At 39.8% G+C, this 17388-nt stretch overlaps 1 pseudogene; it reads left to right on the top strand.

Annotated features, from left to right (window-relative positions):
- Positions 1-1199: 1199 nt before the first annotated feature.
- Positions 1200-2152, top strand: LOC101329499 (olfactory receptor 51H1-like; annotated as a pseudogene).
- Positions 2153-17388: the final 15236 nt, after the last annotated feature.

Below are 17388 nucleotides of genomic sequence, written 5' to 3' on the forward strand. Positions count from 1 at the left end.
AGTTTACAATGCACACCAATGTGAAGATACTTAATAGACAAATGGAGACAAACGTTCCCATTGCAGAGGAAAGAAGTTGGGGAGGCTTTGCAGCCCAAAAGTGTTATGTGAAGTAATGGGAATATATGAGCTTACACACTACACTCTGGGCTCCTTGCTAAATGTTATTAACCCTGGGGTTCTGGAAACTCATGATTCTCTGCCTGGCTCTGTAGGTGATGCCCCTCAAGACCTGTCAGCTTCACCCTCCAGCCCCCAACTCTGGAGAACTTCAAAGCACTTGGTGCTGTCATAACAGCTCTTATGATAAGAGGGATGAAAAAAAAGATATTTAAGAGAAAAGTGCCTTCTAATTAAGCCCATGGCCATAGGACTGTCTCAAAGGCAAGGTCAGAAGAAAATGTACAAGTTTAAGCAGCCAGTGAGGTGGAGGTGGGATTGGATAAGAAGGAGTTTAACAAAAGTGAATTCATCTCAGTTCCCATCTTGTTTACCAGATTTAGCTTCAAAGAACTGTTGAATACTTCCTCTAGGCCAACCCACCTTCACGGGAGATAAATTTGTCACTATTGAGCACATTGGATAGAACCTTTGCGCTCCAAAGGCTTTTCCAGAAAAGAAACACAGAAAATGTTGATTCTTTAACAGCGCCAGAGGAAAAAACAACCAGCCTCCTCAGAGGGTGGTTTTGAAAATACATCATTTGTTTGAATGTGTCTCTTTTGTTAACAGGTAGGTCACACTATGGAAAGCCTGTCTCTAAGAATAAATAGAAATGGAGTCTAAACTACTTGTTCCTAACATCATACTAAATTTAAACAGAAAATTATTCTCCCTTCTTCATTATTTATTTTGAGAATACAGTCTGGAGATAGGCTTTTGGGTATAGCTTAAGTGAGAAAGGAGGTTGTTTATTTAGGTCAAAGAGAGAATAGATACTGAGAGGCTAAGGCAATAAGCAGAGATTAGCTCATAAAATTTATTCAATATCACTTTATTCAAGGAGAAGATTAAATTATACAGAAAATGGAGGGAATGGAGCTCCTCAGAGGAATGAGTTTTCTCTCATGGCATGAGAAAGGGTGACGGGGCAGCTCTTCCTTTCCAGCCCTTAGTACTTGGTAGGGACTTTATAAGTGATGATCAAGTGAATGAATGCTTCTTACATATAGGGTGGACAACTCCCTCCTGGAATCACTATGGTTTCCTGCAACACCAGCACTTCTGGTTATTCTACCTTCCTCCTCACTGGCTTCCCAGGTCTAGGAGCGTCTCATCATTGGGTTTCCATCCCCATCAACCTCAACTGTGTGGTTTCCATCCTGGGTAACAGCATCATCCTCTTCCTGATCTGCACAGATCCAGCCTTACACAAACCCATGTACATCTTCCTGTCCATGCTGGCAGCCTCTGATCTGGGCCTCTGGGCCTCCATCTTCCCCACCATGGTGCAGCTCTTCTGGCTGGGTGTTGGTGAGCTGCCCTTCAATCTTTGTGCGGCACAGATGTTCTTCATCCACACGTTCACCTATGTGGAATTTGGTGTGCTGCTGGCCATGGCCTTTGATCACTTTGTTGCCATCCGGGACCCTCTGCACTGTGCCTCAGTTCTTACCCACTCAGCCATGGCCAAAGTGGGGCCTGCCATCCTGGTGAGGGCCATCCTGCTCAATCTCCCAGGACCCATCCTCCTGCAGTGTCTGCTCTTTCCCCAGATCAGTGTACCCTCTCACTGTTACTGCCTTCACGTGACCTTGTGGGTTTGGCCTGCTCAGAAACTCAGGTCAACAGCCTGGTTGGCCTGGTCTCCATCCTCCTCTCTTTGGGCTTTGACTCTTCCCTCATCATACTCTCCTTTGCCCTGATCCTACGGACTGTGCTGAGCATTGCATCACCTGGGAAACGACTAAAGGCACTCAACATGTGTGTCTCACACCTCTGCATTGTTCTCATATTTCACTCGCCCAAGCTGGGGCTGTCTGTGTTGCACCGAGTAGAGAAGCACAGCTACCCTGCTCTGGCAGTGCTTATGGCCAACCTGCACTTCTTGGTTCCACCCTTCATGAACCCCATTGTCTACTGCATCAAGTCTAAGCAGATCTGTCAGGGCCTCCTAAAGCGCTTCCAGCAGAAAAGGGTTGATGTATCGTAGAGCAGCAGAAGGACACAGTGGCACACAACCCCTGTGGGTCAACCTGGATCTCAGGGGAGGATTAGTGGTGGAGTTAACTTTTGAGGTTTCTGAATGTTTCAGATCTTACCACTGAGCCTTTTGTGGGGCAGCATCAGCTTCTATATTTACCGTTTTGGGGGACTGAGATCATTGGAAAGCATATAGAAGTATCATCTTGGTAATCCTCTTGTTGCACTGATCAGAGTTGAACTCTTTCATACTCATATATACTGTAACATCTCCTTGCCTAGAGGACTCACTGAGAGGATGTGTGTGCGTATCTATTCGTGCAGGCACTTCTATCCTTTTCCCCACTGAATTTTACCCCGACCCATTTCATTTCAAACCTAAGGAAGAACTATATTTCTATTCTATTACGTATAATAAGAATATTATGTGCAAGTAAGCTATATTCACCTTAATACTAGCCCTCTTCTCCCACATTTAATATTAACCAGCTCATATACCAAGAAATAGAAAAGGGGAGTGGTTGGTGGGAAACACGTAGGATAATACTGTACCTGCTGAGTTCACTTAGCACCTATTTACACCTTAGGGCGTGGCAGTTTTCTTTTGGTTCTCTTCATGTGTGTTTCTGCTTTGAGCTAGAGAGAAAGTTTGGTGTTGCCAAGCCCAGGAAAGCTTCTCACTGTCCACTTAGATTTTCTTATGATTAAGTATTGATATTTGAAATTATGGTTAGGGCCACATTCTGAGCCTGCATTAGAGCCCACATGAGGAAAAAGTCCACATTTGTTGCTAGATTCCATCGTTTTTTTAAGAAAGAATTTCACCTAGGATTTATAAAATGTCTGTCTCTAAAACTGCCAACCCTATCAGGTATGATTAATAAAGATTTAAATATTAATTTTCACATTCTAATAATGTGATATATAATAATTAATTAAAATATTTAAATTAATTAGTTAAATTAATTAATAAATATTTTTAAAATTAAAATAATTAATTAAAATGTTAATTTTCATATGTCACTACTTAGTAACTGCGTGATGGGTGAGCCATTCCCACGCATGAGACAATGAAAGGAATTCCTTCAGCATTAACAGCTCCTATCTTTCAGGGCTTTACTATTTTTTTTCTTCCTTCCTGAGGGGAGTTCTTTTTACTGATTCATTTTTTTTTAAAAAGCCAGTTTATTGAGGTATGATTGGCATATTAAAAGCTGTGCATATTTAGTGTATACAACTTGATGGGTTTGGCGATAAGAGGTCTACTGTACAGCATAGTCCCGGTCGTTAACAATACTATATTGTATCTTAAAAATTTTCTAAGAGGGTAGATCTTGTGTTCCTATCAAATATAAAACTAATAATAAATAAAAAAGGCAAGAGGAAACTTTTGGAGATGATAGATATGTTTATGGCATAGATTGGGGTGATAGTTTCACAGAGCCCTTAATTTTATTGGTGTCATCTACTTGACATTTTTGAGATGTGAACCCTATCATTCTGACTGAACACTTATATCACAGGAGGCTGGGTAGGTTTGCAGCCATGTACACTTTAGCCATTTGCCTTATTTATTTATTTAATTGAAATATAGTTGATTTACAATGTGGTTGTTTCTGGTGTACAGCAAAGTGATTCATTTATACACACACACACACACATATATATTCTATTTCATATTCTTTTCCATTAAAGTTTATCACAAGATATTGAATATAGTTCCATGTTCTATATAGTAGGACTTTTAAAAAAAATCTATTTTATATATAGTAGTTTGTATCTGCTAATCCCAAACTCCTAATTTATCCCTCCTCCCATTCCCCTTTGGTAACCATAAGCTTGTTTGCTATGTCTGTGAGTCTGTTTCTGTTTTGTAAATAAGTTCATTTGTATCATATTTTTAGATTACACATATAAGTGATATCATATGATATTTATATTTGTCTGAATTACTTAGTATGATAATTTCTAGGTCCATTCATGTTGCTGCAAATGACATTATTTCATTCCTTTTAATGGCTGAATAGTATTCCATTGTGTGTGTGTGTGTGTGTGTGTGTGTGTGTGAGTGTGTGTGTGTATCTGTATATTACATCTTTATTCATTCATCTGTCAATGGACATTTAGGTTGATTCCATATCTTGGCTATTGTAAATAGTGCTACTATGAGCATAGGGGTACATATACTTTTTGAACTATACTTTTGTCTGGGTATATGCCCAGGAGTGGGATTGCTGGATCATATGGCAACTTTTTAGATTTTTAAGGAATGTTTGCACTATTCCCCATAGTGGCTATACCAGTTTATATTCCCACCAACAGTGTAGGAGGGTTCTTTTTTCTCTACATCCTCTCCAGCATTTAAAATTTGTAGACTTTTTGGTGATGGCCATTCTGACTGGTATGAGGTGACACCTCATTGTAGTTTCGATTTCATTTCTCTAATAATTAGCTATGTTGAGCATTTTTTCATGTGCCTCTTATTGGCCATCCATATTCTTTGGAGAGATGTCTGTTTATGTCTTCTGCCCAGTTTTTGGATTGGGTTGTTTGGGTTTTTTTGATATTGAGCTGTATGAGCTATTTGTTTATTTCAGAAATTAAGCCATTTTTCGTCGCATTGTTTGCACATACCTTCTTCCATTCCATAGACTGTCTTTCTGTTTTCTTTATGGTTTCCTTTGCTGTGCAAAAGCTCATAAGTTTGATTAGGTTTCATTTGTTTATTTTTACTTTTATTTCTATTGCCTTGGGAGACTGACTGAAGAAAACATTGCTACAATTTATTTCAGAGAAAGTTTTGCCTATATTCTCTTCTAGGAGTTTTATGGTGTCATGTCTTATATTTAAGTCTTTAAGCCATTTTGAGTTTATTTTTGTGTATGGTGTGAGTTAGTGTTCTGAACTTCATTGATTTGCATGTAGCTGTCCAGCTTTCCCAAGACCACTTGCAGAAGAGACTGTCTTTTCTCCACTGTATATTCTTGCTCCTTTGTTGAAGATGTATTGATTGTAAGTGTGTTGGCTTTCTGTTCTGTTCCACTGATCCATATGTCTATTTTTGTGCCAGTACCACACTGTTTTGATTACTGTTGCTTTGTGGTATTGTCTGATGTCTGAGAGGGTTATGCCTCCAGCTTTGTTCTTTTCCCTCAGGATTGCTTTGGTAAGTCTGGGTCTTTTATGCTTTCACATAAATTTTAGGATTATTTGCTCTAGTTTGGTGAAAAATGTCATGGGTAATTTGATGGGGATCACATTAAATCTGTAGATTGCTTTGGGTAGTATGGCCATTTAAACAATATTAATTCTTCCAATCCAAGAGCATGGAATATCTTTCCATTTTTAAAATCACCTTCAATTTCTTTTATCAATGTTTTTTCATTCCTAGCATACAAATCTTTAACCTCCTTGGTCAGGTTTGTTCCTACATAATTTTTTTTTTGATGTGATTGTAAAAGGGATTTTTTTTAACTTTCCCTTTCTGATATTTCATTGTTAGTGTAAAGAAATGTGACAGATTTCTGTTTGTTAATCTTGCATCCTGCTACTTTGCTGAATTCGTTTGTCAGTTCTAGTGGTTTTTGTGTGGAGTCTTTAGGGTTTTCTATGTATAGTATCATGTCATCTGCATATAATGACAATTTCACCTCTTCCCTTCCAGTTTGGATCCCTTTTACTTCTTTTCCCTGTCTGATTGATGTGGCTAGGTCTTCCAGTACTATGTTGAATAACAGTGGTGAGAGTGGGCACCCTTGTCTTTTTCCAGATTTTAGAAGGAAGGCTTTCAGTATTTCACCATTGAGTATTATGTTGGTGGTGGATTTGTTATAAGTAGCTTTTATCATGCTGCAGTATATTCCTTCTATACCCACTTTGGTGAGAGTTTTTATCATGAATGGATGTTAAATTTTATGAAATGCTTTTTCTGTATCTAATTGAGATGATCATGTGGTTTCTGTCTTTTTTTGGTGTGGTATGTATCACATTGATTCGCATATGTTGAATCATCCTTGTCACCCAGGGATGAATCCAACTTGGTTGCAGTGTATGATCCTTTTTATGTGTTGTTGGACTCAGTTTGCTAATTTACTGATGTACATGCAGCTGTCCAACTTTCCCAGCACCACTTACTAAAGAGACTGTCTTTTTCCCATTTTATATTCTTGCCTCCTGTATCAAAGATTTTTTTTTAAACATCTTTACAGGACTATAATTGCTTTACAACAGTGTGTTAGTTTCTGCTCTATAACAAAGTGAATCAGCTATACATATACATATATCCTCCCTATACATATCTCCCCATTCTTGTGTCTCCCTCCCACCCTCCCTATCCCACCCCTTTAGGTGGACACAAAGCACTGAGCTGATCTCCCTGTGCTATGTGGCTGCTTCCCACTAGCTATCTATTTTACATTTGGTAGTGTATATATGTCCATGCCACTCTCTCACTTTGTCCAGCTTACCCTTCACCCTCCCTATGTCCTCAAATCCATTGTCTATGTCTGTGTCTTTATTCCCGTCCTGCCCCTAGGTTCTTAAGAACCATTATTATTATTTTTTAGATTCCATATATATGTGGTAGCGTAAGGTATTTGTTTTTCTCTTTCTGACTTACTTCACTCTGTATGACAGTCTCTAGGTCCATCCACCTCACTACAAACAGCTCAGTTTCTTTTTATGGCTGAGTAATATTCCATTGTACATATGTGCTACATCTTCTTTATCCATTCATCTGTTGATGGACACTTATGTTGCTACCATGTCCTGGCTATTGTAAATAATGCTGCAATGAACATTGTGGTATGTGACCCTTTTTGAATTATGGTTTTCTCAGGGTATATGCCCACTAGTAGGATTGCTTGTTCATATGGTAGTTCCATTTTAAGTTTTTTAAGGAACCTCCATAATACTCTCCATAGTGGCTGTATCAATTTACATTCCCACCAACAGTGCAAGAAGGTTCCCTTTTCTCTACATCCTTTCCAGCATTTACTGTGTATAGACATTTTGATGATGGCCATTCTGACTGGTGTGAGGTGATACCTCATCGTGGTTTTGATTTGCACTTCTCTAATGATTAGTGATGTTGAGCATCCTTTCATGTGTTTGTTGCCAATCAGTATATCTTCTTTGGAGAAATGTCTATTTAGGTCTTCTACCCATTTTTGGATTGGGTTGTTTGCTTTTTTGATATTGAGCTGTGTGAGCTGCTTGTATATTTTGGATATTAATCCTTTGTCAGTTGCTTCATTTGCAAATATTTTCTCCCATTCTGAGGGTTGTCTTTTTGTCTTATTTATGGTTTCCTTTGCTATGCAAAAGCTTTTACATTTCATTACGTCCTATTTGTTTATTTTTGTTTTTATCTCCCTTTCTCTAGGAGGTGGGTTAAAAAAGATTGTGCTGTGATTTATGTCATAGAGTGTTCTGCCTATGTTTTTCTCTAAGAGTTTTATAGTGTCTGGCCTTACATTTAGGTCTTTACTCCATTTTGAGTTTATTTTTGTGTATGGTGTTATGGAGTGTTCTAATTTCATTCTTTTACATGTAGCTGTCCAGTTTTCCCAGGACCACTTATTGAAGAGGCTGTCTTTTCTCCATTGTATACTCTTGCCTCCTTTATCAAAGATAAGGTGACCATATGTGCAGGGGTTTATATCTGGGCTTTCTGTCCTGTTCCACTGATCTGTATTTCTGTTTTTGTGCCAGTACCATACTGTTTTGATTACTGTAACTTTGTAGTATAGTCTGATGTCTGGGAGCCTGATTCCTCCAGCTCCATTTTTCTTCCTCAAGATTGCTTTGGCTATTCGGGGTCTTTTGTGTTTCCATACAAATTGTGAAATTTTTTGTTCTAGTTCTGTGAAAAATGCCAGTGGTAGTTTGATAGGGATTGCATTGAATCTGTAGATTGCTTTGAGTAGTAGAGTCATTTTCACAATGTTGATTCTTCGAATCCAAGAACATGGTATATCTCTCCATTTGTTTGTATCATCTTTAATTTCTTTCATCAGTGTCTTATAGTTTTCTGCATACAGGTCTTTTGTCTTCTTAGGTAGGTTTATTCCTAGGTATTTTATTCTTTTTGTTGCAATGGTAAATGGGAGTGTTTCCTTAATTTCTCTTTCAGATTTTTCATCATTAGTGTATAGGAATGCAAGAGATTTCTGTGCATTAATTTTGAATCCTGCTACTTTACCAAATTCATTGATTAACTCTAGTAGTTTTCTGGTGGCATCTTTAGGATTCTCTATGTATAGTATCATGTCATCTGCAAATACTGACAGCTTTACTTCTTCTTTTTCAATTTGGATTCCTTTTATTTCTTTTTCTTCTATGATTGCTGTGGCTAAAACTTCCAAAACATGTTGAATAATAGTGGTGAGAATGGACATCCTTGTCTTGTTCCTGATCTTAGTGGAAATGGTTTCAGTTTTTCACCATTGAGAACGATGTTGGCTGTGAGTTTGTCATATATGGCCATTATTATGTTGAGGTAAGTTCCCTCTATGCCTACTTTCTGGTGGATTTTTATCATAAATGGGTGTTGAATTTTGTCTACAGCCTTTTCTGCATCTATAGAGTTGATCATATGGTTTTTCTCCTTCATTTTGTTAATATAGTGTATCACATTGATTGATTTGCATATATTGAAGAAATCTTGCATTCCTGGGATTATTCCCACTTGATCATGGTGTATGATCCTTTTAATGTGCTGTTGGATTCTGATTGCTAGTATTTTATTGAGGATTTTTGCATCTATGTTCATCTCTGATGTTGGCCTGTAGTTTTCTTTTTTGTGACATACTTGTCTGGTTTTGGTATCAGGGTGGTGGTGGCCTCATAGAATGAGTTTGGGAGTGTTCCTCCCTCTGCTATATTTTGGAAGAGTTTGAGAAGGATAGGTGTTAGCTCTTCTCTGAATGTTGATAGAATTCGCCTGTGAAGATCTCTGGTCCTGGGCTTTTGTTTGTTGGAAGACTTTTAATCACAGTTTCAATTTCAGTGCTTGTGACTGGTCTGATTATATTTTTATTTCTTGCTGGTTCAGTCTTGGAAGGTGGTGCTTTTATAAGAATTTTTCCATTTCTTCCAGGTTGTAAATTTTATTGGCATAGAGTTGCTTCTAATAATATCTCATGATCCTTTGTATTTCTGCAGTATCAATTGTTACTTCTCCTTTTTCACTTCCAATTCTATTGATTTGAGTCTTCTCCCTTTTTTACTTGATGAGTCTGGCTAATGGTGTATCAATTTTGTTTATCTTCTCAAAGAACCACCTTCTAGTTTTATTGATCTTTGCTATTGTTTCCTTCATTTCTTTTTCATTTATTTCGGATCTGATCTTTATGATTTCTTTCCTTTTGCTAACTTTGGGTTTTTCTGTTCTTCTTTCTCTACTCTTTTAGGTGTAAGTTTAGGTTGTTTATTTGAGATGTTTCTTGTTTCTTGAGGTAGAATTGTACTGCTATAAACTTCCCTCTTAGAACTGCTTTTGCTGCATCCCATAGGTTTTGGGTCATCGTGTTTTCATTGCCATTTGTTTCTAGGTATTTCTTTTATTTCCTCTTCGATTTCTTCAGTGATCTCTTGGTTATTTAGTCGCATATTGTTCAGCCTCCATGTGTTTGTATTTTTTACAGTTTTTTTTCCTGTCATTGATATCTAGTCTCATAGCATTGTGGTCAGAAAATCTACTTGGTATGATTTCAGTTTTCTTAAATTTACCAAGGCTTGATTTGTGACCCAAGATATGATCTATCCTGGAGAATGTTCCACGAGCACTTGAGAAGAAAGTGTATTCTGTTGTTTTTGGATGGAATGTCATTTAAATATCAGTTAAATCTGTCTGGTCTGTTGTGTCATTTAAAGCTTGTGTTTCCTTATCTATTTTCATTTTGGATGAACTGTCCATTGGTGAAAGTGGGGTGCTAAAGTCCCCTACTATGATTGTGTTACTGTCGCTTTCCCCTTTTATGGCTGTTATATTTGCCTTGTGTATTGAGGTGCTCCTATGTTGGGTGCATAAATATTTACAATTGTTATATCTTCTCCTTGGATTTATCCCTTGATCATTATGTAGTGTCCCACTTTGTCTCTTGTAATAGTCTTTGTTTTAAAGTCTATTTTGTGTGATATGAGAATTGCTACTCCAGCTGTCTTTTGATTTCCATTTGCATGGAATATCTTTTTCCATCCCCTCACTTTCAGTCTGTATGCATCCCTAGGTCTGAAGTAGGTCTCTTGTAGACAGCATATATTTGGGTTTTGTAATTGTATTCATTCAGCCAGTCTATGTCTTTTTGTTGGAGCATTTAATCCATTTACATTTAAGGTAATTATTGATATGTATGCTCCTATTACCATTTTCTTAATTGTTTTGGGTTTGTTATTGTAGGTGTTTTCCTTTTCTTGTGTTTCTTGCCTAGAGAATTTCCTTTAGTATTTGTTGTAAAGCTGATTTGGTGGTGTTGAATTCTCTTAACTTTTCTTGTCTGTAAATATTTTAATTTCTCTGTCAAATCTGAGTGATATCCTTGTTGATTAGAGTAATCTTCATTGTAGGTTTTTCCCTTTTATCAGTTTAAATACGTCCTGCCACTCCCTTCTGGCTTGCAGAGTTTCTGCTGACAGATCAGCTGTTAACCTTATGGGGATTCCCTTGTATGTTATTTGTTGCTTTTCCTTTGCTGCTTTTAATATTTTTTCTTTGTAATTAATTTTTGATAGTTTGATGAATATGTGTCTTCACATGTTTCTCCTTGGATTTATCCTTTGTGGGACTCTCTGTGCTTCCTGGACTTGATTAACTCTTCCCTTTCCCATATTAGGGATGTTTTCAACTATAATGTCCTCAAATATTTTCTCAGACCCTTTCTTTTTCTCTTCTTCTTTTAGGAACCCTATAATTTGAATATTGGTGTGTTTAATGTCCCAGACGTTTCTGAGACTGTCCTCAATTCTTTTCATTCTTTTTTCTTTATTCTGCTCTGTGGTTGTTATTTCCAGTATTTTATCTTCCTGTTCACATATCCATTCTTCTGCTTCAGTTATTCTGCTATTGATTCCTTCTAGTGAATTTTTAATTTCATTTTTTTTGTGTTGTTCATCATTGTTTGGCCTTTTTTTCTTCTAGGTCCTTGTTCTATTTACAAGATTTGGATCATCTTTACTATTATTACTCTGAATTCTTTTTCAGGTAACTGCCTATTTTCTCTTTATTTGTTTTGTCTGGTGGGTTTTTACCTTACTCCTTCATCTGCATATTTCTCTGTCTTCTCATTTTGTTTAACCTACTGTTTTGGGGGTCTCCTTTTTGCAGGCTGCTGGTTCGTTGTTCCCATTGTTTTTCGTGTCTGCCCCCAGTGGATGAGGTTGGTTCAGTCTGGTGTAGGCTTCCTGGTGGAGGGAACTGGTGCCTGTGTTCTGGTGGGTGGGGCTGGATCCTGTCTTTCTGGTGGGCAGGGTTGCATCTGATGGTGTTCTTTTGTGGTATCTGTGAACTTATGATTTTAGGCAGCTTCTCTGCTAATGGGTGGGGTTGTGTTCTCATCTTGCTAGTTGTTTGGCCTGGGACATTCAGCAATGGAGCTTGCTTGCCGTTGGGTGGAGCTGAGTCTTAGTGTTGAAACGGAGATCTCTGGGAGAGCTCTCACCGATTGATATTACTTGGGGCCTGGATATCTCTGGATATCTCTGTCCAGTGTCCTGAACTCGGCTCTCCCACCTCAGAGGCTCAGGTCTGACACCAGGATGGAGCACCAAGACCCTGTCAGCCACACAGCTCAGAAGAATAGGGAGAAAAATGAAAGAAAAAAATTAAAAAAAGAAATAGAAGAAAATAAAACAATTAAAATAAAAAATGAGAAATTATTAAATAAAAAAGTAATAAAAAAAAAGAGAGCAAGGAGACCAATAAACAAGTCCACCAATGATAACAAGTGCTAATAACTATACTAAGATAAACATGAAAATCAGAACAAGTCAGTTGCATACAGCAAACCCGAAGTCTACAGTTGCTCCCAAAGTCCACCACCTAAATTTTGGGCTGATTTTTTGTCTATTCAGGTATTCCACAGATGCAGCATACCTCAAGTTGATTGTGGGGAGTTAATCTGCTGCTCCTGAGGCTGCTGGGAGAAATTTCCCTTTCTCTTCTTTGTTCGCTCAGCTCCTGGTGTTCAGCTTTGGTTTTGGCCTCACCTCTGCGTGTAGGTTGTCCTCAGACTTCTGTTCCCGCCTAGACAGGATGGGGTTAAAGCAGCGGCTGGTTAGGAGGCTCTGCCTCACTCATGCCAGGGGGAGGGAGGGGTAGGGTAGTTATAATTGGGATGCAGGGTGAGCCTGCAGTGACAGAGGCCAGCGTGACATTGCAGCATCCTGAAGCATGCCGTGTGTTCTCCCAGGGAAGTTGTCCCTAGATCACGGGATCTTGGCAGTGGTGTGCTGCACAGGCTCCCAGGGGGTAGTGTGGATAGTGACCTGTTCTTGCACACAGGATTCTTGGTGGCTACAGCAGCAGCGTTAGTGTTTCATGCCCATCTCTGGTGTCTGAGCTGATAGCCATGGCTCACCCCTGTCTCTGGAGCTTGTTTAGGTGGTCCTCTGCCTTCTGTGGGCAGACAGGGAAGGAGTCCCCTCTCCTTGTGCACCCCGAAACAATGGTCTCTTGCCTCTTAGGCAGGTCCAGAGTTTTTCCTGGACTCACTCCTGGCTAGCTGTGGTGCACTAGCCCCCTTCAGGCTGTGTCCACACAGCCAACCCCAGTCCTCTCCCTGAGATCCGACCTCCGAAGCCCGAGACTCAGCTCCCAGCCCCAGCTCCCAGCCCCCACTCTTACCAGCGGTTGAGCAGACAAGCCTCTTGGGCTGGTGAGTGCTGGTTTGCACTGATCCTCTGTGCGGAAATCTCTCCACTTTGCCCTCTGCACCCCTGTTGCTGCACTCTCCTCTGTGGCTCCAAAGCTCCGCCCCCGCCCACCCACCATCTCTGCCAGTGAAGGGACTTCCTAGTGTGTGGAAACTCTTCCTCCTTCACAGCTCCCTTCCAGTGGTGCAGGTCCCGTCCTTATTCTTTTGTCTCTGTTTTTCCTTTTTTCTTTTGCCCTACTCAGGTACGTGGGGGAGTTTCTTGCCTTTTGGGAAGTCTGAAGTCTTCTGCCAATGTTCAGTAGGTGTCCTCTGGAGTTGTTCCACATGTAGATGTATTTTTGATGTATTTGTGAGGAAGAAGGTGATCTCCATGTCTTACTCCTCTGCCATCTTGAAGGTACCCCGGCTTCTTGAGTGTTTAAAGACTTTATTTGAAATTGTTTTCTCGTCCAAGTTTTCTCTTAGTGTTAGGACTTCTGATAGTTAAAACAAAAACTTTATAAAGATCTAAATGTGAATCTTTCCATTTGGAATGTCTTGATTTAAGGCACTTTTGAAAATTTAGTCAAATCTTCTAGCTTTCTTGGAAGAAACATCTGTCTAAATCCTCACCTACCCTAAGACCTAACATATTCACCCATATTGTTATACCAAGAATTAAAGTTACTTTCATGTTTAAATTCTGAATTCAACTGGAGTTCATTTTTGTATATGGAGTGAGTTTGGGATCTAATGATCTTCCATGTGAATAGTGATTTTTTTCCAGCTATGCTAATTGAACAGGGCTTCCTTTCAATAAGTTCTTACTGAGTTAAGATAAAGGTGGAATGCCGTGTACAAAGAGATGATTGTCCTGTTTACTGTGATCTTCTGGTCTGTGAGACTGTACCTGTACCCAGGGGTCTGTGGCATAGGTCTTAGACATATATAATTGAAAAGGCAAGATTCCAGTGGGATATCAATGCAGGGATCTCTGAGTAAGGTGCAACTTAACTCATTTTAGCCTCATCCTTTCATTCTTTCTTATCCTCAAACATTCACATCCCTGCAGGGATGAGGAGTCCAAGAGGCTGCATAGTTGTAGGACCTCACAATGGGATTGAAGATGGAGGACTGCTCTATTTCCTGTCCCCTATACTTCTACAAAGCTAAGCCAATTTTATGCCAAATTAAAGCCTATTGTGTCTTATGCACATAATCCAAACACATGACCACAGCTCCTAGTGAGCTGTCTATTCTAATAATTCTCCTTCTGATGGACTCTAATTCAGTGAGGTCTTTTTTTCTTAAACAGTTGTTTTTCAGACATATTTGTTATGTTCTGTGAGTTCACCTCCCCTGGAGGCATTGGCTACTGTAGGACAATGAGCATGTGCTGCAAAATCCCCAGCATCAATGAAAGGGTGTGTGAAGTCCTTGGATGAAGAGCCTAAGGCACCAAATACAGATAGTAAATCTTCCCCCTCCCCACGAAACTAAATAAAAAAACCTATGTCCACTAGGGAGAAGCAGATTTGGGAGTAGAAATATCCTTGGGTAATGTGTCAGTCATGAGAGCTTTAGAAGGTTGGGGACACTATTTACTGAGGTTAGTTGTGAACCAAAATGGGCAAAGAACATTCTATGTGCTATGAATGTTCTAATATCAAAGCTATAGTTGGGGCTGAGAAAGTCCCTTTAGATAATAGCTATTAAATCAATAAGAGACATTTTCTGAAAGTGGTAGAGATGAGGATAGGGCAACCTCAGGGAACAGGTGGAGAAAGGGACCTCCACATAGGAAGAAAGTCCAAACAACTCAGATTGGTAGTCAACACAACTAAAATTTCAGCCCAGTGGCTGAGATGCTGAGGTACCCCCAGGAGTATTTTAGTCTGCTTCCTTTGAAAACCTAGAGCTATTTAGAAGTTTTGTCCTCACAAGGGCCAAGCAGTTGGTAATATATCCTTTATGCTCTTTTTCCATCTGTTCTGAGTACAAGAGTTGGGAGGGAGAGGGAGGGACAACTTAGAATGAAAACTTAAGTGGTAAGTCAATAGTCATAATCAAACACTTAAAACTAAGCTGCTACAGGGCAAAACTGACATTGCAGCCCAGTTTCCTCAACCTGCTAGGATACAGCAGTCTCAGGCTATTCTTGTAGCTGTCTCTCCCTTCCAACCAGGCATCATGAATTGTGAGAAAGCCTGTTAACTTCAAGCCAGCTCTGCCTTCAGGCTACACCTTGAACTCAATTGTTTGACACTTCTGACAGGAGGTCCTTCAGATTTATCTACACTAGAACGACCCTCATGTATTCTGTCCCAGGGTTAGGAAAAGAGAGCATCGCTAAGCTATGTGTTGAGGGTTGTGACAGTTACATGGCTTTCATTCTCAAAGGTCTGAGAGCAGTCTTTGAAAAGGGGCTTGTTGAAAGAAATAACCAATAAACAACCTATAATAGGAAATACTTTCTTGAGCCAAACTAAGGACTGTAGCCCAGGAGACAGCCTCTCAGCTTTGAGAAATTGCTCAGTTGATGCATATTTCCGCATAGTCTTATGTTCCTTGTTCTGATAAGATATCAACATGACAGGGGGATATTCCTTCAAAGTTTCAAAAGAGACACACTGAGTATTTATACAGTGAGACAGCAGGACCCTCGTGTCTGGGAAGGGAACCTTATCTTTGAAGGAGTGTTAACATGAACACCATAGGAAGGGAGTTATTTATCCTTATCTTTGAAAGGGACGTTTTTTACCTTAATGGTTAAAAAGCATGTGCTGTGTGTTTAATAGGCCATGAATAAGGCTGTCTTATTTCACACAGTATTCAAGCTGAACCATGTGTAAGCCAAAAAGACTTCCCCTACCTCAATATGTGAACATTTTCTCCATCAGGTTTATAGTCATAGAGGTATTAGCTTTCCCCACAGGACTGACTTGTGCACACGAGTTGAAGATTTTTCAGTGGGAGTTGCTATAGTTGCATTAGAATGGGCCCTGTGAGAAGCAGGTGCCAACATTAAATTAGATGTGTCAGAGGTATACAGAGGGGAAATGCTCATGAAGGAAATGCTCATGAAGTAAGACAAAGAGGGATCCTGAGGCTGGAAGAGCCATGAAATCACAAGAAGATCTGATCCGAGAGGGAGGGAGGAAAGAAGAGGAAGCTCTTAGACTTTAGTATAGCTCTAAGACCACTTTGGCAAAGCTGCAGGTAAGTCTTGAGTCAATGGAACTCATGAAGAAATTAGTATTGCACTGCAATAGACCTGTCTTATTAGTGCTGTGCTCACCCATTGGTTGGAAACAGCTCATAACTAGGGCTTAGGCAATGCTATAAACTCCATAGCACAATGACTGAGGCTATCAGTCAAATATGCTCCCTGCAGTCAAATCTGAAAAGAATATTTTTTATGGCCACCACAGTGCATTCTTGCATTGCAGAGGTCTCCTTCGGATTTTAGGAGCAGTTCCTCCATAGTTCCCATGGGTCTGTCTTGCTAACGGCAAAATTGAAAGGAGGGAAGGATGAGCTCTACAGCCCCAGTTTCTGAAATTCCTTGCAGAGCCACAACTGTTACTCATCCTCTCCTTCTATTTGGAATTCCCTTCACCCTCAGCTCTCAACCCCATAAATCTAGGTGGCTTACCAGTGGAGTGACCCAAACCTTCATTTCTGAGGGGGTTGAAACCTGAATAATCATACTCTTCAAGATGGTTGCATTTGTACACCCATGGTTACAATGAAGCAAGGGAATACCATTAATCACCCCAGTGGATCACCTGAGTTCTCCACTATTTACAAATTCTTCCCTGCATTTATTGTATAAGAGCAGCCCTGTCTCCTCAGTTCAGGGTCTACTACTCCTGTCAGTATGGTAACTCCTCTTCTCACCTGTTTGTTCCTGGGCATAGGGGTCTGGAGGAGCCTGATGGTAGCTGTAACTTGTAGCTCAATTGGACCCTTGCTGTGTCCCTTTGAGGACCAGGACTTCCAATCCTGCAAGACCAACATTTATAGGGAAAGGAAGCAGAAATCCCCTAGTGGATCATTGGGAATGAGAGATGGAATATTCCTCCCTCTATCCCTTTGTTTCTGGCCTCCTGTATTCTTCCTGTTGGGGAGCTAGCACCATATAGAGATCTGGTTTAGTTCATAGACTGCATCCTAGAGGACAGCACTCCACTTCTGTGAACTGCTGCCTTCTGAACTGCTTTTTAGCTGTGTTTTAGAAGACGGCTCTGGCATTCTGTGAGGCCAACTGCTTCTGGTTGGTGAGGAAATGTAATACTATCAGTGGGTCCCATGGTCATGAGCCCTATCCTTCTCTGAATAATGTCTTTTCTTTGAGTACTATGTCATGTAGGATGTCCTGTCTATAAATCCG

The sequence above is a fragment of the Tursiops truncatus genome, chromosome 8 (assembly GCF_011762595.2).
Source record: "Tursiops truncatus isolate mTurTru1 chromosome 8, mTurTru1.mat.Y, whole genome shotgun sequence".
In the NCBI taxonomy this organism is placed as follows: Eukaryota; Metazoa; Chordata; class Mammalia; order Artiodactyla; family Delphinidae; genus Tursiops; species Tursiops truncatus.